We start from the raw sequence: 25,938 nt of genomic DNA, 5'->3' as shown, positions 1-25,938 counted from the left end.
TATTTAACTATTCGTTTTCGTTTTGTTTTAAATTGAAGAATTTTGTTTTGAGAAACAGATCTTAAAAGATTAATATTAGGGAAAATTTTGTAACTTTAAAAATTTTATTGATTTTTCTGTAATCATTAGGTAATCATCTTCTTATGTCTGCTATAAATTGTGAAATGAGAACAAACATGACCAAAATAGTCAATTAACATTCTATCTTGGGGTTTTGTTTGATTTTATACAAGGATTAGGGCTTCCTGAATAAAAGATCAAGTCTTCTTCAATAGGGGATCAAGTCTCCCCTAACTTCAGAAAAATCGCAATTTTTTTTCTCCCACGAAAATGCTTCTAGTTCATCAACGGGTTCAAGTATCGTTCAAATTTTTGGAGCATAGAAACTTGAAGTTACAAGCTGTCAGAAAATGTCAAAGATGGCGAGTTGCTAAATTTTTCCAAAAAGATATGGTGAAAATAAGAAAAGGGGATCAAGTATCCCCACTCTCCCCTACTATTTTGTAGCTTTTAAATCATAATTTAAGTTTTTTACTGTGATTGTGATTGTTATCCGACAACAGTTTCAAGAAAGTCAGAAGCCAAAAACCAGATGTGGTATGGAAATGTTCTGAAAACAGCTTTTTTAGTTTTTCTGTTTACGTATATCCTGATGAGATTCTGATTTCGGAAGCCAACCTATGCCAAGCCTTGCCAGTTTTTAATTTATTTTTAATTGTTGAGCTAACACATGTTATGAGTACGAAGTTATAGCCAACACTGATACATTGTAAACATTTATATATTTTAATGTAAATATAAATTTAAAATGTATCCTTAACAGTAATATTTATTATCTGGCAGCTCTGTGGGGCTAATGTTTCATTTCAAAAAGTTTATCAATATTGTAAAAGTCAATATCGAAGATACCAAACCATTGAGAAAAGTTATTGAATAGTTGAGATTCTGAATTTTCTTGGACCTTTCCATTGAAAATTAAAAGCAAATCTAAAATTCCTTTAATTTTTTTTTCAATGCTTCAAAACGTTCTTCAAAAATGTTTTTCAACTAAATATTTGACGCACTTAAGTTTGTGTTGATTTACTGTGTTGCCAGAATTAATAACGATTTTTTTTTGAAAAATATCATGGTTCAAATGACATTCCTCTGTCAGGTTTGATCAGCTCAATCGTGTATTGTAGTACAATTTCGTTCGCATAAATTGCTAAATAACTTCTAACCAGCTTAAAAAAGCACTTTTGAAAGCAGTACAAAAAAGCCAAAAAAAACTTTTCGCTTCTTAATGTACCTTCTCAAGTTCGCTAATTTAATGCGAATTAATAATCCATATTTGTTACAAACTATTTTATTTATCTGTGATTGATATTTCATCATGCAAATATATTTTTCTGGTATATTTCTTATACATCAATCTTGTTTATCGTGCCAGATTACTACATTCGTAATCCATTATTTGAAATGCTTCATAGTTTTGAATTCGAATTATTCCTCGTTTCGTTTTAAAAAATCTATTAGCTCTAAAATGAAAAATGTGGCATTCGAAAAAAAAACCGAACGCTACCGAAAGTGAATAATGAAGGTTTCTGGCACCGGAATGTGTTATGGTTCCAGGAATGATGGTAATGAGGGTAGATGTGTTGTGTTGTGTATGTTTTTCTGCTCTTTTTTCACTCCACTAACGTACCAATTGCTGCCGATGAATATTTTATGCCTTCAACACCGGAAGCACCCGGGCAAAGGGATGCTCCGGACCGTTTGATATGCTATTTTGGAAAGGACAACTTACTAGGCCCAGGCCATAATCGAATCGAAATGAGAGCTTGTTGGTTTTGAGAATTTTAAGTAAAGTTAAAATTTTGATTAATGAGATTCACGGATACAACTTTTTTTTCATATGTAAACTAATATTTCGATTCATATTCATATGATGAGCTTATATAAATTTTATTTGTTTGGAATTTTTTTTTCGAAGATGTGACATCGACACGTCCGTGAACAGAAATGCAGCACTAAAAACTTCCTTCTCCATGCTAATTTGTCTCGTTTTTCCACAACCCAGAGCCTGAAATTGATGTTTAGATTCCTGGAAAATGCCTGAAACCTTTCGGGGTCTCTCTTTGCTCATCCCACACATATGTATGCCGAATCGAAACAGGGAAGCCTCCAGACAACTTTACATACCATATCTTTGCCGGATTTTCGGTGGGAGATAATGGATGTTTACGCGCATCTCATCGGTATAAAATATTCATCACTTGATAGATATCAGTCGTTTTCGGCGGCTACCGAAATCGAGCCATTTGCCGTGTGTGGTTTTACTCATGGTGGAAGGTGATTTATTGACTGCGGTATGTAGATTCTGGCAGCAAAGTCAATCGGTCTGACGTTTGACTTTTTCAGCTTAAGGTTTTGTATGCCGAACAAGTTGGAACTCTTAGACAACATAATCAATAAATGAAAATTAAATCCGGAATGATCAATTCAAAAATTTAATGCAGTAGAGTGTGCTTCCGAAAAATTCAGTTAAATTGAAACAACACCAAATTTTTTGATGGTACAAAAACAAGCTTCTCTGAATATAAACCTTAACAATTCATTGCAGGGAAATTGTGTTTGGCTTCTCGATTGGCAGATGCTAGACCACTAAATTTGGCAAACAAACTAATCCTGTGTTGAACGTGCTCTCCCAAAATTCACAATGTTTAGTTTTTTAGTTTGTGATAGGGTGGCTAGAATTGGAATTCTGTGAAAAAATTCATCAACTTGCTCGATTTCTGTAAGTTTTAAGTTGTCAAAATTGTCAAAATTAACAAAATTATCAAAATTAACAAAATTTCCAAATTGTCAAAATTGTCAAAATTATCAAAATTGTCAAAATTGTTAAAATTGTCAAAATTGTCAAAATTGTCAAAATTGTCAAAATTGTCAAAATTGTCAAAATTGTCAAAATTGTCAAAATTGTCAAAATTGTCAAAATTGTCAAAATTGTGAAAATTGTGAAAATTGTCAAAATTGTGAAAATTGTCAAAATTGTCAAAATTGTCAAAATTGTCAAAATTGTCAAAATTGTCAAAATTGTCAAAATTGTCAAAATTGTCAAAATTGTCAAAATTGTCAAAATTGTCAAAATTGTCAAAATTGTCAAAATTGTCAAAATTGTCAAAATTGTCAAAATTGTCAAAATTGTCAAAATTGTCAAAATTGTCAAAATTGTCAAAATTGTCAAAATTGTCAAAATTGTCAAAATTGTCAAAATTGTCAAAATTGTCAAAATTGTCAAATTGTCAAAATTGTCAAAATTGTCAAAATTGTCAAAATTGTCCAAATTGTCAAAATTGTCAAAATTGTCAAAATTGTCAAAATTGTCAAAATTGTCAAAATTGTCAAAATTGTCAAAATTGTCAAAATTGTCAAAATTGTCAAAATTGTCAAAATTGTCAAAATTGTCAAAATTGTCAAAATTGTCAAAATTGTCAAAATTGTCAAAATTGTCAAAATTGTCAAAATTGTCAAAATTGTCAAAATTGTCAAAATTGTCAAAATTGTCAAAATTGTCAAAATTGTCAAAATTGTCAAAATTGTCAAAATTGTCAAAATTGTCAAAATTGTCAAAATTGTCAAAATTGTCAAAATTGTCAAAATTGTCAAAATTGTCAAAATTGTCAAAATTGTCAAAATTGTCAAAATTGTCAAAATTGTCAAAATTGTCAAAATTGTCAAAATTGTCAAAATTGTCAAAATTGTCAAAATTGTCAAAATTGTCAAAATTGTCAAAATTGTCAAAATTGTCAAAATTGTCAAAATTGTCAAAATTGTCAAAATTGTCAAAATTGTCAAAATTGTCAAAATTGTCAAATTGTCAAAATTGTCAAAATTGTCAAAATTGTCAAAATTGTCAAATTGTCAAAATTGTCAAAATTGTCAAAATTGTCAAAATTGTCAAAATTTTAAAAATTTTCAAAATTGTCCAAATTGTCAAAATTGTCGAAATTGTCAAAATTGTCAAAATTGTCAAAATTGTCAAAATTGTCAAAATTGCCAAAATTGTCAAAATTGTCAAAATTGTCAAAATTGTCAAAATTGTCAAAATTGTCAAAATTGTCAAAATTGTCAAAATTTTCAAAATTGTCAAAGTTGTCAAAATTGTCAAAATTGTCAAAATTGTCAAAATTGTCAAAATTGTCAAAATTGTCAAAATTGTCAAAATTGTCAAAATTGTCAAAATTGTCAAAATTGTCAAAATTGTCAAAATTGTCAAAATTGTCAAAATTGTCAAAATTGTCAAAATTGTCAAAATTGTCAAAATTGTCAAAATTGTCAAAATTGTCAAAATTGTCAAAATTGTCAAAATTGTCAAAATTGTCAAAATTGTCAAAATTGTCAAAATTGTCAAAATTGTCAAAATTGTCAAAATTGTCAAAATTGTCAAAATTGTCAAAATTGTCAAAATTGTCAAAATTGTCAAAATTGTCAAAATTGTCAAAATTGTCAAAATTGTCCAAATTGATAAAATTGTCAAAATTGTCAAAATTGTCAAAATTGTCAAAATTGTCAAAATTGTCAAAATTGTCAAAATTGTCAAAATTGTCAAAATTGTCAAAATTGTCAAAATTGTCAAAATTGTCAAAATTGTCAAAATTGTCAAAATTGTCAAAATTGTCAAAATTGTCAAAATTGTCAAAATTGTCAAAATTGTCAAAATTGTCAAAATTGTCAAAATTGTCAAAATTGTCAAAATTGTCAAAATTGTCAAAATTGTCAAAATTGTCAAAATTGTCAAAATTGTCAAAATTGTCAAAATTGTCAAAATTGTCAAAATTGTCAAAATTGTCAAAATTGTCAAAATTGTCAAAATTGTCAAAATTGTCAAAATTGTCAAAATTGTCAGAATTGTCACAAAATTGTCACAAAATTGTCACAAAACTGTCACAAAATTGTCACAAAATTGTCACAAAATTGTCACAAAATTGTCACAAAATTGTCACAAAATTGTCACAAAATTGTCACAAAATTGTCACAAAATTGTCACAAAATTGTCACAAAATTGTCACAAAATTGTCACAAAATTGTCACAAAATTGTCACAAAATTGTCACAAAATTGTCACAAAATTGTCACGAAATTGTCAGAAGATTGTCACAAAATTGTCATAAAATTGTCACAAAATTTTCACAAAATTTTCACAAAATTGTCACAAAATTGTCACAAAATTGTCACAAAATTGTCACAAGATTGTAACAAAATTGTCACAAAATTGTCACAAAATTTTCACAAAATTTCACAAAATTGTCACAAAATTGTCACAAAATTGTCACAAAATTGTTACAAAATTGTAACAAAATTGTCACAAAATTGTCACACAATTATCACAAAATTGTAACAAAATGTCAGAAAGTTGTCACAAAATTGTCACAAATTTGTCACAAAATTGTCACAAAATTGTCACGCAAATGTCACAAAATTGTCACAAAATTGTCACAAAATTGTCACAAAATTGTCATAAAATTGTCACAAAATTGTCACAAAATTGTCACAAAATTGTCACAAAAATGTCACAAAATTGTCACAAAATTGTCACAAGATTGTCACAAAATTGTCACAAAATTATCACAAAATTGTCACAAAATTGTCACAAAATTGTCACAAAATTGTCAAAATTGTCACAAAATTGTCACAAAATTGTCACAAAATTGTCACACCATTGTCACAAAATTGTCACAAAATTGTCACAAAATTGTCACAAGATTGTAACAAAATTGTCACAAAATTGTCACAAAATTGTCACAAGATTGTAACAAAACTGTCATTAAATTGTCACAAATTGTCACAAAATTGTCACAAAATTGTCACAAAATTGTCACAAAATTGTTACAAAATTGACACTTAATTGTCACAAATTTGTTTCAAAATTGTCTCAAAATTGTCACAAAATTATCACACAATTATCTTAAAATTATCAAAAAATTGTCCAAATGATTGCAAAATTTCTCAAACTGTCAAATTTTGGTTACAGAATAATCTTATAACAGTCACAAAATTGTCACAAATTTTCACAAAACGTTCACCAAATTATCACAAAGTTGTCAGAAAATTTTCAGAAAATTATTACTAAATTGAAACAAAATTGTCATAGAATTGTCACAAAATTGCCAAGATAATTGTCACAAAATTGTTACAAATTTTTCATAGAATTGTCACCAAATAGTCACAAAATTGTAACAAAATTGATTCTTAACTGTCACAAAATATTCACAAAATTGTTCCATTATTGTCACAAGATTAGAATTATTATTGTCACAAGATAAAAATCGTGACAAGATTGCTACAAAATTGTCCCAAGAGTGTCACTTATTTATATTGTCCCAGGATTGTTACTAAGTTGGCACACAAATGTCAAAAAAGAGTCACAAAACTGTCACCAAATTGTCAAAAAATTATCTTCAAATTGTCAGCAAATGGTCGCTAAATTGTCACAAAATTGTCATAAATTTTTTACAAATTTTGCTCAAAAGTGTCACAAAATTGATACAACTTTGGCATAACAGTGTCACAACATTATCATTATTGACACAAAATTGTCATAGAACTGTAACAAAATTGTCTCAATTAAGCCAAAGTTTTTATAAAATTATCTTAAGATTACCACAAAATTGTTGGAAAATGGTTGAAATTCCACAAATATGAAAATGGTCACCCTTTTGGGTTTGGTTCAGTATGGAAAATTGGATCCGCTTTCGGAAGTTCGGAAGATGCCAAAGATTGGAGTATCGGTATAATGCTGATTTTCCAATCACCCAAAAGTGACTCCGAAACGAGCGCCCTATGGCAACGTGTTTTTTCGGGTTCTCTTCGATTTCCCATCAATTTCTGGGTGCTGGCTGTTTTGTGTAGCTGTAGCAAGCAGCATAATGAGGTTATGGCGTTTCGGTTTTTGGAGCTACAAGCTACAAGGGAAAAAAATGGCAAACAAAAACCCAAAAATACAACAAGATAACGAGTACTTTGTTGGGAATGTTGGGTTAGGAAAGGTGAAAACCTTTGTGGATTGTATTCAGGAGCCGCAGTCTAGTTCAATTATTTCGAACATTCGGTTATGCTACAAGACGGTTTGGTTTTTAGGTCATGGATACATTTTTTTTTGGAAAAAACAAAACATTGCAATAGTTAAATCTTAATTTTATTTTTCGAAACTTTTGAATTTTTGAAGTAATTTTTAATGGAAAACTGTTCTGAAATGGAATCGTGTTTTAAAGCTTTTGAAAATGGGCCACTCGAATAAAGACCAAACTCAATAACCAGTACCAGCATTTTATGGCCCGAATATGTTGTTGAAGAAGAGTGTGGTTGGCGTAACCCCTTTTTTTGGTCGAATCATTTGCATCGGCTAAACACTTGAGCCGCAAGCCGAATATTTCACATATCCATACATTTAGTTTCCCTCAGCAAATATGATCCCGCTTTATTTGATCAAGATTCAATTTAAATAATGTTTATGCGCTGAGTGCGTTTGGCGATGTGGAGTTAATTTTCTGGCTAAAGTGCGGGCGAAGTCGGCACATAATTAAAGCCGACAGCAGCCGGCCATCAATTTGGGAAAATAAATTCAAAAGTACACCATAAGGGTTATGCATACATACATCATCGGGTGATTGTTAATTTATAGGTCGATTATTTATTGTAAAATACAATCACGGGCATTCGCTCTTTCAAACATTAAAAAACGTATACACTCGCTGTTTGAAATGTATTGAAAATTTACCATATAACTTTTTCAACGTTTACTCTTTGAAGTAGGATTTAGAAAATAAAACAAAAAAACTTTAAGAACAATAACAGTAACAATAAAGTTTGAATTAAATTTCAACTGTAGATTCAATATCAATTGCAATTTTTGGGTGTATGTTTCAGAAATTCATAATCTGCTTGCATCTGCCAAGCTTATTGATTTGTGTAACTCTCGATGGCAACTGCTCTTTGTTCGTTCTATTTTCAGTCATATTTTGATGGAGTGGTTTGAAGGATTGAAAATGAAAAAAAAAAACCAAGTGGTTGCAAATGAAGTAATAACTCATTATGCGGGTATGTGATGCCATATGCAATTTGGTGCAGAATTGAGGCTCAGTTATTATAAGGTACTTTATCTCTATAATAGGTGTTTGCTTTTTGGGCGTAAACCGAATTGCGAAAAATGAACTGATTCGTTGCCAAACGAGATTCATATTGTTTTTTTTTTTAATTCGTTTATTTGAAACGTCTCAAACCTTTTAGTTTAACGGAGTCAAGGTATCTTTTTTTTTTAATATTATAATTCATAGAATTAAGCTTTTTCAAAGTTCCTGTTTTCATACACAGCAAACTGACATTTTGAAACAACAAAAAGGTTTTGTAGAGTTTAAAAATATTAAAATTATCTCATCAATTCCAACTACGAAAAAAAAAACATTTGAAATTTGTGGTTCTTGTAGCTTCTCAGGCTTGTGTACTGTTCCTGTTATCTTTTTTCCTCCATACCTAGCAATCAAATTGCTAATACCATTTTTTTAAAACATGTTTACTCTTAGAAGGACTACGTTTACGACGCTATTTGAAATCAGTTCAGAATATATTACGAAATGACAACAAAAAGAAAATATAAGCAATATTTGTGCATATTATGTTTATAAATTTTACGGTTCTTTGAATAACGAATACCTCTAGGTTTAGAATTAAAATCAATAAAATTTGGAATCAAAAGTATTTTTAATGTTCGAATATTTATCAAAACACAAGCAATAGAATCCGTGACGTCACAACGCGTCACTATTTCCACTTTTCTGATGTTTTTACAAAATCGTACTTTTCTGCTCTTCTAGCTCTTATCAAAATTTTCTTCTACAATTTTTTACAATGGTTCAACGTATAAATCATGCATAAGTTTACTTTTTATGGATGAAACAATTGGCGTTAAGTACCAAAACTATGGAAAAAAGGGTACGAAAAAAAATAGTACCACTTACGTTTTTTTTTAAATTTAGATTTTCTCTTACAATTTACTATGTTAAAGAGAACAATAACGCTTCTACGAACTATTACATTTTTAAGCGTTTTCTAATATTCCAAAAGTTCAAAACCTAAGAAATTTTCCTGTAGCACTAAAGAATTTGAGTTTTGAGCTATAATACTGTATTAAACTGCTTATTTTTCTATTAACATGGCGTGAAATGATTTAACATAGATTCTAGGCAAGACACGAATGCCGCAGAGATGGTAAAGTGTCTCAAATAAAACAAAAAAAAAAAAAAATAGATTCTAGGCTGGATTTGAATCCAAAAACAGGCTTCTTCTTCAGAAACATCTTTTTTTTAATCAGTCAAACATTTTTTTCAGTTTTAAGTCGTAGATGGCAGCACTATCTTGACGTTAAATAGAATTGAGATCCATTTTTGACTATCCGGGATTGATCAAAGTGTGCTGGATAATTTTAGTCAAGAAATAAGTACATGAATTGAAAACAGAAAAATTGGTCAAATAGTTATTCTAAATGTGACAAAAAATAGATTTGAAAACTGAAAATCAGAATGTAGGTAAGCGTAAGATGTTTAAAACACATAATCAGTTGTTATATATAAAAAATCTTCTATATCTTCTGATCTTTTATCCGTCTTTCATTTCAACTCTTTAACCCTCACCGATAAAGCCGCAAATTCATTTCATAAAACAAATTCACGGTGATTTCTCCTCTAAAAATAAAAAAAAAAAGATTGAATAGATCAGACTAAATAAATTAAATTAATAAGAGAACGTGATGTATTATTTATTGTGGGTAAGCAACCAACTTTTTTTCTGTTTATTTCGGGCATAACCCGTGTATGTCCGAAATAACCTAAAAATCAAAGTAAAGTGAACAAATAAAGCAAACTACGGTCTGACTGGTTGCCATAATATTGTAAAAACCATTACGTATTTTGCTGGATTCCTACACAGAAAAAAAAAACAGAAATCTCAAGATGGACTAAATATTTTCAGCTAGCTATATCTAAATTTGTTTTTATCTGGAAGATTGGAAAACGAGTTTAGCGTTGTTGACGAGTTTCGATAAAAATGATGAAATTTTTAGTGTTTTTCCTCACTTCATCCTAGATATTTTTTAGAATGCTTCCTAGATGTTCAGGAATTTTGTTTAAAAAAAATCCAAATCATGCTCATATTAAACCTAGTTTTGGAAAAAAAGGTCTTGATTTGTCAGCCTTCCTTAATGCAAGAAAAGTTCTGCAAAACTCACTCTAGGGGGCCTCTTTAGCTTATACTCGAGTGAAACTATTTGAAATATTGTTTCAAGGGGGCCATTTTAGCTGACTTATTTTACGTTTTAATTCCGATTTTCTAGTTTCTACTTCAGTTCCTAAATTTCTAGTACATGGTATGGTTAAAGTGATGTTAATTTTTAAAAACTTGAGTGGGCCCCATAGGCCGGTGGGGGGGGATAATTACCCCCATTGCCCCTCCCCTCTCCTCTCTTGATATGGCCTTGTTTTAAACGGTAATATTCCTAGATACTTGAAATTAGTAACTTTCTCAACAGTAAGGTTGGAAAGTTTGAGATCACATTTAAGTTCAATTTCTTGCCCGGAAGAGTGAAAAATCATGAACTTTGTTTCAGTAGTATCAGGGGTTAGGAGGTTGGCTGAAAAAGTATTTGTGAAGAACTTTTAAATTCTGCTCCATACTGGGGCAACACTAGGGCAGTTTTCGGGATAGAATAATGCTGTAGTCGATTTGGGGTCATTTTTGAATTTCTCAAACCCTGCGGTCTAAAAAGCTTCGTTTTGGTACAACAGTCATCCATGATTTTTGCAGAATTTTTAAGTAACGTTTACATGAGTAAATTTGGACTTTTGGGTTTGTATTGGAAAAATGAATATTTTGCACTAAAAAATCAACATTATTTTTGTTTCTTCTTCGGTAATTTACTGATAAACAGTAGGAACAATAAGGGTCCTATCAGGCCAGAACAAATGTCCCGTCCATGGGAGGGGGTTTTCGAAGTTTAAATTTAGCCAAAAATAGTAACAATACGGGAAATACACAAGAAATAAAGAAATTTATTTCTAAACCATTTTCTTATTTATAATTAGAACACAAACTCAAAAAAAAATAAATTTTACAAGTAAAATGAATCAACATTTTCATAACAAACAGAATAAATGTTTCTAATCAATGCTATTTCCGGTAAGTCATTGATAAATCATTCAAAACGAAGTTCCTTATTCTGAACTAGAAATTTGCTTGAAAATAAATTATATGCAGGCTAGACCACTGTAGTATCTTAATTTGTGGAAAAAAATATTACGACTAGAAATGTGAATTCTCGATTAGGAAAAATTTATTCAATAGTTGATAATTGAATTTTATTTGATAAAAAAAAAAAAAGAAATATTTAATTTTATTTTAAGACTGTCAGAGATCAAGGTCAAAAATAAAACCCTTTTCTTTACTAAAATTTGTCCAGTTATCAAAACAAAAAGCTAAAAAAGTTCTGAAAGTCAAATTAATAGCTTTATATATTTTTAACACAACATTTTCAATTACTCTGACAGTTTACAGATTGGGAAATGATTAATAGGAAACTGATAAAAATAAAATAATTAATTCTGTACAAACACGTGGAAAGGATCTATCTCCATATTTGGCGAATCGAGAAAAACGCGTTTGAAAAAAATACAACCTATTTTAAATCGCTAATTAAAAATTACTTGAAATTTTAAATTTTTATGAAAGATAAACGATTCTTAGAAGCATCCTCTATATGTTCGAATAGAGGAATATAAATTTTCATGAAAAAACAACGCGCTATCGTAGATAGAACCTAACTCACGTAATATTTTATCTTCCTTGTTTATACACCCTTTGCTATTTTCTCATTTCTAGCTTAAGTTTTAAGCTCGCGTTCATGTGCAACTATGTTTTTATGTTGAATAAAGTGGTAAATATTTACCAACACACAAAAAGGATCTATATCCATGATGGCGTATCGACAAAAACGCGTTTGAAAAAGATACAACCTATTTCAAATCGCTAATTAAACATCATTTGAAATTTTTGATTTTTATGAAAGACAAACAATTTTTCGAAGCATCCTCTATATGTTAGAATAGAGGAATATCAATTTTCATGAAAAAATGACGTGCTATCGTAGATAGAACCTACTTCACGTAACATTTTGTCTAACCTGTTGATACACCCTTTGCTATTTTCTCTTTTTAGTTTTAGTTACAAGCTCGCATTCATTTGCAACTATGTTTGAATGTTGAATATTGTTATTAAATTGATAATTTTGAGTTTGTTTGCGTAGTAGTAGCGAAAAATGGTTCCGGAATAAAGGGTGTATATCCAAGTTATGGCAGTTCTGGCTTTAGAATGTTTATAGATCCTTTACTCAAATAGAGTTATTAATGTAACGGAATATTATTTTCTCAAAAGGGGTTTACCATTGAGTAGTGCAAATGTTGGCCTATCGCGAGGTACTGAAAATGGTTTTTGTTTACTTTTGGAGATAGATCCTTTTCACGTGTTGGTACAGAATTCCAAAGTTTGCTGTAAATATTGAAACTGAAAAACAAAGATAATACAAATTTAGTTAACTTTGCTCATTAAAATTCAAATTTCAAGTTGCTAATTCGAATCAAATCAACTAGAGATAAGATAAATTGAAAATCATGATCGGTTGAAAAACATGATATAATCTAATGAAAATTAGAGAAACTTTTATAATATTTCAATCGAAGGTTCTCAAGTTTAAAATTTCAAGATCGTAATAATTTGTCGCTATCAATTGGAATACTAGGTCCTGAAAAGGACAGATGTGGAAACTATGTTTTTCTTATTAAAATTTTAGTTTCAAAAGCAGAAGATTATGTTTTTAGAACATAAAAAATTCATATTTGAAAAACAAAGACAAACTTATGAAAAATATTTCATGAAATTTAAATTTGAAATTTGGTAAATTTATTTGAAAATTAAAAAAAAAACACGAAAATAAAAATGATTAGGTTTTTGATATTTTAGAAAGTTTTTTTTTAAACTCGTTATACCATTAAAATTATTTTTTTTAAATTGATAACTTGAAGGATCAGCATTTTGGTGCCTATGATTTAATTATTGATTTGGTAGATTAAAGCGTCCTGAATTCGAATCCTTTGTCAAATTTTGCCAATTACCTTGCGTTTTAGTGATATGGAGTTTATAAGCTTTAAATGTATCAGTTTTGAGTGAAATAACAAATCTACGACAACAGATTAGTCAAACTTAGCTTTCTTTTCCCCTCAAAGGATGTTAATTTTGTGGCGTTGTGTAATTTATCAAAACGTTTTTAAATGCGATGTTAAGCATTTAGAAGAACAAGAAACGCAAAATATAATTGAAACTGAAAATGGTTTCTTGAAGAATATTTAATATCAGCACATTTTTTGTAAATCAATATTTTTAGTTATGAAGTAGAGCATACCAGGTATTCGATTTTCATTTGCTAATTCTGATGACCATCGTGAGTCATGATATATGGCTTCCTTGTTGATGATTCCATTTTTGAATACAAACCCATTCTAAAGGCGACGTAGTGTTTTTGTATGTCAAGTTGAGACTTCAATGCAAAAGGTTGATTGAATTGCAAATCGAAATTTACAATTAAAAATTAGTTTTAATTCGTGAACGGGATAAATGTATGTATTATCTTAAAATAAAATGTCACAAGACTAGAGTGATTTATAACAAATTTCCGCCGGAGGCGAGCAAAATTCCGGACTTTCTTGTTGACACTTATTTAACACCTTTTGAGATCAAGTAGTTTCTCTTTCTTCATTCTGGTTATTATAAGCTTTTAAAGATCTTACAGTTGATACTTAATGTTAAAATGGGACGATAGTTTTTAACATTGGATGTACCTCAAGACTTACCCGATCAGGAGGGAAAAACAAAATTATATCAAAATGAGATATTTTGATATTTATTTTTTTTCTATCTAAATGAGTTATAATTAAGTACTCGTAGGATGTTAAAATATCTCAAGTTATATCAAAAAATCTATACGATCATAGCTAAATTATATCAGTTTTTGATATGCTCCTATCAAGATTATATCTCGTTCAGATAGCATAGTTTGATATTGGACAGAACAAATTATATCAAAATTATAACTTATCAAGATATGAGTGCTTCGAGAAAATTTTCTAGTGGAAGGTCAATAAACCACATTATTTGATAACATCATGCCCCATTTTTGGTTTCCCAAAAATTTGATTCAATTTTATGAATCTGTTAAGCGAAACTCGTTAATGTAAGGTTTGAGCCGTTGACTTCGATGTCCGTGTTTCAGAAAAAGTTGTACGTATATCAAAATAAGATATAATCATTTTATTTTAGGACAATCCGAAAAAAAAATCTTGATCATTGAATATGGGCTCAACCCCGATCTAGTTTGTCAATCAGAATAAGATATAATTCAGAATGGAGAAACTTAAAATCGAAAATTTGGAGTACCTAATTATAACTGAATCAGATGTAAGTATCTTGGTGAGATACGATTGAGTTATTATTTTGATATGCTCTCCTGATCGGGTAAATATTAGGACGTTCTGGGTAGTCTGCTGTCTCTAAAATCTTGTTAAAGCATTCCAAGAAAAATGTTGCAAAATGTACACAATGATGTTTTAGTATCTGTGTTAAATCATTATGGATTTTGGAAATCATAAATGAAATCTTGCACAAAGGGTAATCACTTATCTGCTAAATATTTGGTAACTTGTCCAAGTTGTTAGATCTTCGAGTTCTCATTAATGCAAACTTAAAAAAAGGAAATATGAGCACACAAAAGCGCTTATTCGCTAAACGCTAATTAGTGCGCTAACTTTTTGTTAGGGATCCAGTTTTGTCCCTGAATTTATAATAAGCTAGCTAATTTTAAAGTTCGGCTAATGTTTGGTTTCGCTAATTTAGACCGCTTACTCCTATAAAATAGTATTAAGCTCACAAGGAATGATTTCGGCAGGAAAATCCAGGGAAGCTTACGGGTAGTGACTGATTGAAGGATACTCTTAAAGCAACATCACTTTAATTGACGAGCTGGTGTTATGGTAAGATTTCAGTCAGAGGGAATTTTTTTTTGTAGGTACCCGGAATTACTAATGGTAATGATCGATTATTTCGCTTGAATCACGGCGAGTCACATCACCCATCGAGCCAAGCACTAGAAAAATAATTCATAAATTGTACTGAATTATTTTGACTGTCGTGTAAGTTTAAAAAACACATCTTTAAAAAAAACATGGTTCTAATAGAATGACCAATTTTGACTGTTGATCATTTCCAACTAATTTGACCATTTTGGAGAGGTCTACATGATGGCATCCTAGATGCTCTCACATGGGCCGTCCGGAATTCCACATTCCACAAGATTTTTGAAAATTGATTTCTTCTACAGTTGTTCCGTATTTTCCGCGGGATTTTTCAGTGACCATTCCGCTCCACCTACATACAATTAACAATAAATTGGAAAAAAAAGAATTGTTCAGTTAATTTACTCATCACGTACAGCCATGAATTAGCCGTTAGCGGTTAGCGATTAGAGGTTTAGATCGAACGTTAACTTTTTCTGCATATTTAGCGGCTAAAATTAGCGATCGCTAACATTCACTCAGTTAGCGCTGCAATTGGCGGCGCTAAGTTTCAAGTTAACGATGCAGAACAATGGAGCCAACGTTTTATAAAACTTTGAATTTTCGTCAAATGAATTAAAAAAGAGAAAAAAAAATAAAATTTCGCAATTCTATGAAAAAACTTGTGGTTTTGTCTTATATTCAACCTCTTCATCTTTTGTCAGATTTTTTCAGAAAATTTGCCCGTGCCTTATAAGTGAACGAAAAATTCTGGAATGGTTACTTTAAGATAGTCGTTGAAATGACGTTTGTTTACGATAGCAACATAGTAATTCAAATACAAGTGATTTTAGAGAGTTTTGAGAAGTAATATTATTATTTTAAGAGTCTATGAATTATGAATGGTATTATCGGTTCTCGAAAATAACTAACAAAAACCAATGAAGGCCAATTGATGTTATCAGGAAATACTCTTATCTAAAACCTGCCAAAAATCCGTTTATTTTAAATACCTTCTCAATATCAGTTAGGATTCACCTAGAATCAGGCCTTGATAACCTGTAATTATAAAAGCAAGTACAACTGAATTTCAAAAAAAAATTATAAACGCCGCATTCTCTTCTGAAAAATCTTCTCCACTGTAGTTGATTCAAGGTTCCAGCATTTTAATGAACTAAAGGTGTCTTTTTTGGAATAAAAAAAAAATAAATAAAAATTCGGCATCTTTGAAAAAAGCAGTTCTAGACCAGCGGTCGGGGAACCGGGGCGGGGTAAATTACCCAAAATGGGGTAAAAGTGAAATTCTTGAGGTAACATTGAATATTTTGTGAGTGAAAAGTGTATGTTTTCATTTCCCCCCCTGAGGCACTCAGAGAGCTCGCCTAGTGTTTTCGGATACTTTTTTTTTGCTCTTCGTCATGGGGTAATATCAACTTAAATAAAAATGTTTTGGGGTAATGATTCAAAAAGTTCCTCGACCCCTGTTCTAGACCCTCCGATTTTCGTGAATAGTACGTCTCCTCTTTAATGTGGCAAATTTCCAGGAAGGCCAACTTTTTTTAATTCTCGAAATCGTTCTAAACAAGACACCATGAACTAACTGTGAGTAGATATTGATTTTTAATCTTTTATGGAAAGTTTTCATCATTTCATTTGATTGTGGACTAATTTTCAAAAAGTAACTAACAAGGAAAATATTTTTCACAGCTAGACGATGCAGCATAAAGAAATATAAAAAACGAACAATATTTTCAGTATGTGGATAGACTTTCTTAATATTGTCTAATATACAGTTAACAATTTTGTAAGCAGGCAAAATAGAAAAGATGCAACAACAAACAATAATCTAGAAAAAACGTCTCTAATGGTGTGAATACCGAGAAAACATAAAGCTGCCTGTTTGCATTTATATCTCCTTCAAAGCCAGCCAATGCATAGTTAAGTCATATAAACGATCGCTCTCAATAATGGACCCTTAGTACTCGTATGAAATGTTTAAGCCCATACGTGCCATTCGGTATGGTTGAATTCATTTCGTTGATACCCTGCTTGATATGCATGCTTGAAGCCTATTTCGAGGTGGCAATAATCGCTAGGGTAAACCCTTTTTCCGAAACTAATATCCATCCCAGAGGCCAGTTTCAAGTTTGAAGTATGCAGTCAACCGTATGAAAGGATTGGTACTTTGAATGGCGTTGAAGCTTTTTGCCCCTCCGACTTAGTCCAAACGCAGGAAAGGATAACTCTTTCTCATATGTTTGGGATCGATTCGACTGGGGAGCACTTTTCCATAAAACATCGCACGGCAGCTTCTTGGTTTCTAATCGGTCGAATCTTTCCGGATTTTCGAAACGAACCTCCCACTTGGAAGATGCAAAAAGATCTAGCAAGCTTCATGCGGTAGCACTGAACAAGCACCAGATAAGCCATCAGATGAGAAAATCATAAACCTTCTTCCGATATGTATCGACGAATGCCTCTGGCTGGAGTCGGCTTCTTTTGGCTTTTGTGAGGAGAAAGACGGAAGCCGTCCTCCAATCTTCTTATTGGTGTGGAAACGGGCCGGAGATCTTCTCTCTTTTCATTCCTCTGGAGGGCAACCGGAAAATTCTAATGAAGTACCATACGGACCACTTCTTTATCGGTAATCCACATCTTTACAAGTATCGGCTACATCTTCATCATAAGATTGAAAATGGGAGAGACGGGAGCTAAAAAAAAACTACCGATTCAATATGGGGAAAATGTTTAGTTTTGTAATCCTCGAGACGTTTTTGCCTTTTCTCTTGGATTAAAATAATGAAATTTTTCCCGCCTCTCTGTCTGAAGCTTACGGTATAGAAATCCAATATCGGTAAGTTATCAAGTTTTGCTTTGATCCGAAACGAAAACTAGATTAAATCAAGAGAATACCAGACGTGTAGGATGAATTGTTTCTTTTTGGGATCATCCTTCACACTTCCTTTCAGTCAAGAACAAAGTGAATTGATTTTCTGCTTCAGATGAAAATTTAAATTAGGTTCTAGAAAATTTTTCAAGTTTAAATTCAATTGAATTTTTGATTTTTTTTAACTATTCAGAATGCTTTAAATAAAAAAAAATTCTCAAAGCTTTGTTGAAAAACCCAGCTGATCCACCACAAAGCCAAACCGTAAACAAAACCAAAACGAGGGGCTCGCGAATAATAGAAATTGTCGCCAGACCCCGGCGCGCAGCGAATAATTTGATATGTTAATTATGCGAATCGTGCACCAGAGGTCACCCTTCGGTCATCGGCGTCGCTTGCCAGTTATTGATATTCCTACTTTTAGTTTTGTTGACTTTTTCCCAAGCTCTCTTTTTTCCTGCGAATACGAAAACAACTTCATAATCTATTCGTGTGGGACTGGTTCAAAATTGTTCTATACTTCTTCATACACAAAATTGGCAAATGTTTCCTACACTTTTGATTTCGTGGGCTGAATCAATCCAACAACGAGAAGCTGCGGGGCAAAATCGTGCAGAGCAGGCAAAAGCTTCCCAATCCAAAAAAAAACTCTGTGCCGGCTACACCTCTCATCGCGAGGCGGATCTGTCAAAAAGTTCAACAACCACTGTCATCTCGCGGCGCGGCTTTCTTCGTCCTGTCGTCGTTGTCGCAGAGTATTGCCAAGCATGATCCCGGTTTTGCTGTCATTTCGTTAAGGCAGACTTTAGGGAACCTGTAAAGGTGTCGGATTTTATTTTCAGATTTCCCTTTTTCGAGGAAAAATTTAGCATCCCTTATTGCTCCTTCAGACAAAAAATCACGGAATCAAAACACGATGTGAAACATTAAAAAAACAATGAAATTTTATACGAAAAATATAATAATTGTTTTTGAATAAGTTGGAAGCAATTAATAAGATTCCAAACCTTTTGTGAAACTTTTATAAAGGTTTGTCGTTCTAATTTTGAAGTAGGTAATTATATTTTGTCTCCTTTATCGTAGAAGACGTGTGTTCGTTCGATCTCTTGAAAAAAATCATACTTCTTTGTAAAATTCTCCATTGTCTAATTTAATAATTATTGATTTTTGCGATTTATGGGAAATCCATGATCTATGTGTTTTCAAACTAACAAATATATTTAAATAGAGGGACTTTTGAATATAATTAATACCTTCTTGAGACAAATTTAAAAGTCTAATACATGAAGTCTGTGTCTATACATGTATCTAATGAAATTAATCAACGGAATTAACTCACAACCTTAATTTATATGTTTCAATTTTATTTCTTTTCAGGTATGCAAATCGTAAACATTTGATTCTGACTTTGGAGTTGTTTAATCACATGAAATCACATGTGAAAAATCGTTCTAACACGAGTAAGTATTAAGCGTTTTTAAATCTCTATCTTATTTGCCAATTGCTATGAGAAATAAATCCGAACATAATTTTCAATCATCTAGAATTGGCTGTATATTGCTAAATTGAGTACAATTTTTTTGTTGCAAAAAACGTTTTCAAAAGACTAAAATACGATTTAAAATCTGCTGATTAATTTTGATGAAATTATTTTCCTTGATTTTTGTTAAGTAATTCCAGGGTCTTGACAAAATTTGCCCGGATGTTCCCCGAATATTTGGTCGACAATTTTGAAATCAAATGCCCAGATTTGGCCAGATTTGAAACAACGCAGATTTTTTACTTGCTGGAAAAGTTCTGGCAACCTTATGCTAAATATTTTGTGAAAATCTTTAACCGGAACTTTCAAATTGTTATTCTCGGAAATGAGATATTATTCACGATTAACAGGATGTATTGTGTATCTGTTTCTTCTAAAGAATTTAAAAAATTTATAAAATATTTTACTTAAGAATCTCCGGCTCACGAACTTTCCGTTAAACCCAAGTGCGTTTGTTAACACTATTTTGTAAATCTTGTGATATTTGTACCGGTTCAACGATTTTTTTTTGCGAACTTCCGTTTTTAGGTCATGTTAAAAAGCAGTTTCATAACATTATTTTATTTTGTGTTCTTGCTTTCAGAAAAAATGGATACAAAATTATAAGTTTTTGGTAAATAATATTGAAAATAATTTATCTACAAAACGAACGCTTAAATACTACACAAAATGTTCAGTTTGTGTGAACAATCCGATGAGAACAAAACAGACCACATAAAATATGATTAATAAATAAAAAGATGATAAACTTTGCAATGCCTGATCCATTTGATTCATATAAGGTATTTTTCAAGCTCGATAACTCTCAAAAATGGAATGAAAAAAAAAACGAAGGTTTGTATTAAAGCACATTAAAGTCAAAACTCGATTGACTTGGTTTAAAGCAAATGATTATTTTTCTAGTAAAATTTACGCCTTTCTATGAAAATTAAATGCAAATTTATACATTTTCGCTTATCTAATTGTTCATAATATTTTATAGGTGCGATTGAATTTCTAAGATATTTAGATAAAGTTAAAAATAAGTTTTATTTATGAACTTTTGTTCTAACTTTCGGAAAATATAAGTTGAACGAAAAAATATCACTCTGTTGTGGTATGAGCCTACTTGGTTGAATGATTCAACTGAATCAAAGCAAAGGAATCTTTCGATTGCTTTGATTCAGAAAAAATATCATTTTTACAAATATAAGGTAAAATTGGGAACCATTGAGACATTTTTAACAAAACATATCTCTGGATCGAGTAAAATGAAGCTCGAAACCCGTAAATATAAAGTGAGAGCCTAAGATGGCAAAGTTTCGATGAAAATAGTTCAGGATGTTACTTTTTCATAATTTTGGGAATATTAATGTCGATTTTTTTTCATCATGTTCTATCAAATAAAGATTCAAAAGAAAGTTGAAATCCTAGGGAAAATTTTATCAACTATTTTATAGACGTCGCCAGCTGTAAACAAACAACTCTCCAGAGTTTAAATTGATGAAATTATAGAAATACGAAATTAGGAATCTAGTAATTCGCAGAACAGATGACGAATTTTACACATAATCCGTTTAACTTTTTATTTTAAAAAAAAATGGAAAGATGGGTGGGAAAGATAACATGAAATGGCTAACACGCCTTTGTACTGAAGCGAAGGTTGCGGGTTCAAGTACTGCTGGTGAGCCGTTGTATCTTTTTCGAAAAATTCAAGATATTTACGGCTTATTTTCTTTCTTTCTTTGATACCTTATGCACCTAATACTTTCCACCACCTTCGAAAATTTGATTATTTTCAGGTACATCTTCACAAGACGAATTCAAAACATCAGTATTGAATCCTTAACTGTTTTGCGAAAGTAAAGCTTAGTTCTTTTAGAAATGGGACAGTTACAAATGCCTGTATCTCAAAAACCATTCGTTTGAACGAAATACTTTCTATGAAGGAAAAGTAGGCAATGTTATGATATTTCATGAAAAAATTTGAAAAAAAATATTTACCGTTTTTTGTAAAAGAAATTTCTACTTTATTCTTGGTGTCTCCCATTGGCCGGCGCACACTTTTTTCTGTCATGGTATTGATCAGTTTCTCCAACTTATACTTTGTAAAATCTATATTTTAGGTGGCTTCACCTTCCTTCTTCAATTTCTGATACTTTTTGGTCCAATACTTCTCTGGAAACTGGAAACTGGAAGCATTTTAGTGGATACAGTTGTTTCGAAATGAACAAATTTGGTTATTTTTTATCACATTTTTGAACGTTTTTTTTTCGGTACCGGTTTTACAGCTTAAGAGCTTTGGAACTATCAAAAAATGGCTGTTTGAGGTTGGATTTCAATGAGTCATCACTAGGCAACACTTTCAGCTTATCGGAGAAAATTGTTTTGGACATTTCAGCGATCTACCCTTAGCTTTTCGTTTATTGAAAATTAAAAATGCTGGTATGAGACTTGCATTCCTTGATGATCCTTAACCGTTGTTGCCGATCATCTGCTTCACTCCAATGCTTGATTTGAACTTTGTGGACATTATTGACAGTGTTTGCATACTTATCCACCACATAAACTCAGTAATTCTTTGAATAATCAACGGTTTTTTCAGCTATCAATTTGATAATGACGAATTTTAAAGGAATCTGTGCAAAAATTTTTTTTTCTTTTTCTCAAGCATCGTACATATCTCAAAAACGCGTAAATTTTAAATTTTGAAAAAAATAGGTCGAATAGTACTTTTTACAGGCAACAAAATGCTGTTCAAATTTTTAATATCCAATAACTAGTTAACGAGCTATTAGCAAATGAAAGTGTCCCATTTCTAAAAGAACTAAGCTTTACTTGAATTTTACAAATTTTTTGGTACCAAAACTTGACAAACGTCAGCAAGTGCACACAGTATACATCGATTTCTTTAAAGCTTTTGACCGCGTTCCTCATATATTGGTAATAGACAAACACTTAGACACCTTGGACGTCCTGAATGGATAGCAAAGTGGCTTGCCTCGGTTTTGAACTCCCGCTTGGCCTTTGCTTGAATCAACTCTTTCTGCTCTTCGAAGTTTTTGATACCATACGGTGTTCCCCAAGGCAGTCATCTTGGACCGTTAATATTCATACTGTTCGTTAACGATTTGTGTGACATGTTGACGTCGCATATACTATATTATGCCATGGCTTACGCTATGCTTGGTTTCCTCCTTTGCAACACAATCCGTTTTAACGACGTGTATGCACTTAAAACACTAGATTGTTCGATCGTCAAAAGTATACCTGAATAAGCAGCTCGAAGGTGTCCAGCGATCATTTGTTCGTTATGCTCTTCGGAAACTTAACTGGAACCCCGAAGTCAGGACTTCCTATGAACATCGATGTAACCTGATTCTTCTGGAAACGCTATCCCGTAGAAAGAAGTTCGTGCAGTGTTTATTTACATTCGAACTGCAATATTGAAATAACGATCTTCTGGATTGCATAAATTTGTATGCTCCTACAAGCCCGCTACGAAATCAAATGCTTCTTTGGATTCCATCTCATCAACCCACGTATGGCTACTACAATCCAACAGACATATGTAAGCGTTATTTTAATGAGTGTGCTAGAATTTTTTTCAATTTTGTATGTCAAAGCAGTCATTTAAAAATAGGTTAAGACATCTCTCAGAACCAGTGATTGTATTTTGTTGAGTATGAATTGATCAACCTTCTCTCGCTCAACGCTTTACTCGCAAGCAAAGGTTGCTTTGAGGCAGCGAAAACGACAAAACCAATGATGTATACGCTCTCAACATGGCCCGCCTTCACGAAGCAATATACATTCGAGGCAGCGAATCAAAAAAACCAAACGAATGGCTCTCACTCATCTCCTATTACATTCTTGAGGGAACCGAATTCAAAAGGCACAGCAAACCCGAGTCTCCTCGTTTGTGCCTGGATCGAATACCCGAGGTTTTTCTGCTATTGCTATTATTGCACAGCAACCGCACGCAGGCAGCTAGTGTTTTCGTTTCTTTTCCCTCCCCCCTCCTTGCTCCATACGTTGCGGGCCTATGCAATGCAATAAGTTCGGTTGTTGTCGTTGTTTCCTCAACCTTTGCGGCGAGGTTGAAGATGTTCTCCTCAACGACAGCTATCGGCTTGAATCCATCAAATTCAATAACGTAAATGAGTATGCGTGCCTCGTCTTCTTCATGCATCATGTAGCAACCGAATGTTGAGAGAGTTCGTTCGGGGCAGCAAACGAATAGTGTCTCTCAGAGCAGATCCTCCTCATGAATGAATGTATATGTATCGTCTCCTGTATTGCTATGCGAATTTCTATAGAATTTTGGACGAATGTTTCCATAGAAAAATCCTATTTAATGTTTAACAACCAGTAAATCTATTTCAACCAAAAAATCCAAACAATATCTCGAGATTCTGATTTCAAAACACAAATGGATCATTTATTCCATTTTTTCTTTCCTTCACTGCTTTTGCCAGACATATTTTGACTGATTTGTGGATGGGAACGATATTGCTCTCATGAATTGTCCTAAATTCTATAGAAATCGCATTTGTAGGTTCATGCGTAAAATATTGTACCTCGCGTAACTTTTGATCCCATCAATAGAACTTTTCAAAAACTTCCGACACTCTGCAAAATTTCAATAAAAAATCTAACATAGTTTCTGAGATATTGCAGTTTGAATGAGATAACCCCAAAAAGTCCGATTTTCTTAAAATTACTGTATTTCAGGCCACACAAACACCAGAAAGCTCAAATTTTGTGGTTTAATAGTGTGATAATTGATTTATCTAACGCAGAAAATTTGATCAAAAAATATCATCAAAGTAAAAAGTTATGGAAGTTCAAAGTCGAAGTGACAGTGCGCGTGCTTTCCATTTCTATACAATTATGAACGTTACTGTTTGTACGAAATATAGGAAAGAAGTAATTGAGTAATTTGTCGAATTTGGAATCCGGTGCGTGGCATCATGGCGACACCATGTACAGAACATATGATATGAACCGATTCCAAGGGTGTTGTTGAGATAGAGAGAGATTTTTTACTCATTTTACGATTTTTGCATGCTGAATAAAATGGCCACTGGAAGCTGAATAGAAAATCATTAAGACTTGTTTTGGAACTTGAAAGTATAAATAAGAACTCAAATTTTGAGCTGCATAGAACGGATTTCATATCAATGATGGGGCTGAGTAAGCGTTTTTTACCTGTTTTATGGGACTTTTGGTTGCTTGGAATACTTTTTCGAAGACTAATAAATAAATAAATGCCCTTATCTTCCCTAAATCAGTCAATTCATCCTGAAATTCCATCATCATGGATATGTATGTATGTATGTATGTATGTATGTTGGTTATCCATCATGGGTGCACGGATCCCTCACAGTTTCTGCCTAAGTATGTGCTCACATGCATTCTTAGATAATTGAGTTTGACAAATCTCCAATGAAACGCGTACACCATACCCGGACCCCATGGCTTCGTATGAACTGTTATGAAGTGAATGTGTTTGTGTTGATGTAGGTATATTTTGGAAGAACGAATCAATCAGGTGGGCTAGTTATACCTGCAACGACCTGTATTCCTATTTTTTGCAGGTATGTATGTATGAAGATAATCCATCATGGGTGCACGGATTCACCGCAGTTTCGCCAACATATGGGCTGAGTTGCATTCTTTAGATCAAGAGTTCAGCTAATCTTCAATGCAAATCACCACATACCCGACACCATGGCTTCGTGTGAACTGTCATGTAATGAATGTGTTTTGTGTATGTGTGAGTCTTATTTGGAGAACGAGACAATCAGTTCCGCAACCGTGTAAAATTCATCACATTTCCATTGTTATGAATCTACGCCAGGTATTCCTCACCTGTGTATATACCGACCAGCTGGCAACTTATCGAACATTCTTATTAAAGAGTCATTAAATGAGGAAACACACCCTACCTGTCGGTCACTTATCGGATTCGAACCCGAAAGTTTTTTCGCCGATACCGGGAATCGAACCCAGTACGCCTGGCATACCAAAACCAGACCAAATCTATTGTTTATTTCTTTTACTTTAATAAAATGATCGAAAAAAGCTTCTACTTTAGGTTGAAAATTCGATTATAACAATCAATGATCTGTAAATCAATAATTCTTCACGACAAGTTTCTTGTAATGCCGGTTTTGTGAAGTACGTTGAAACCGCATTACTACACTCTGACCAAGTTTGGCAACTGTTTAACAAAGGACTTGCTCACACCAAAATCCAATTGAGGTTAAATCAATTGTAACACATGCTGTTCGGTTATTTCTGGACCGAAAAGAAATTAAACGCGCAAACTGAAATTTTGGATTTGTCCGCCGTTTATTCTTCGATTGTCGAAAGTGAACTAACTGCGCAGTTGCCGGGACC

General features: G+C 32.1%; 1 protein-coding gene across 2 annotated transcripts in view; it reads left to right on the top strand.

Moving 5' to 3' along the window:
- LOC129750901 (breast cancer anti-estrogen resistance protein 1) overlaps nucleotides 1-25,938 on the top strand; it is a 366,374-nt gene that overhangs the window by 167,822 nt on the left and 172,614 nt on the right. The gene's annotated exons all lie outside the window — the stretch shown is intronic.

The sequence above is a fragment of the Uranotaenia lowii genome, chromosome 3 (assembly GCF_029784155.1).
Source record: "Uranotaenia lowii strain MFRU-FL chromosome 3, ASM2978415v1, whole genome shotgun sequence".
Taxonomy (NCBI): Eukaryota; Metazoa; Arthropoda; class Insecta; order Diptera; family Culicidae; genus Uranotaenia; species Uranotaenia lowii.
The sequence above is the reverse complement of the archived record's forward strand: the minus strand, read 5'-3'. Positions and strand labels throughout refer to the sequence as shown.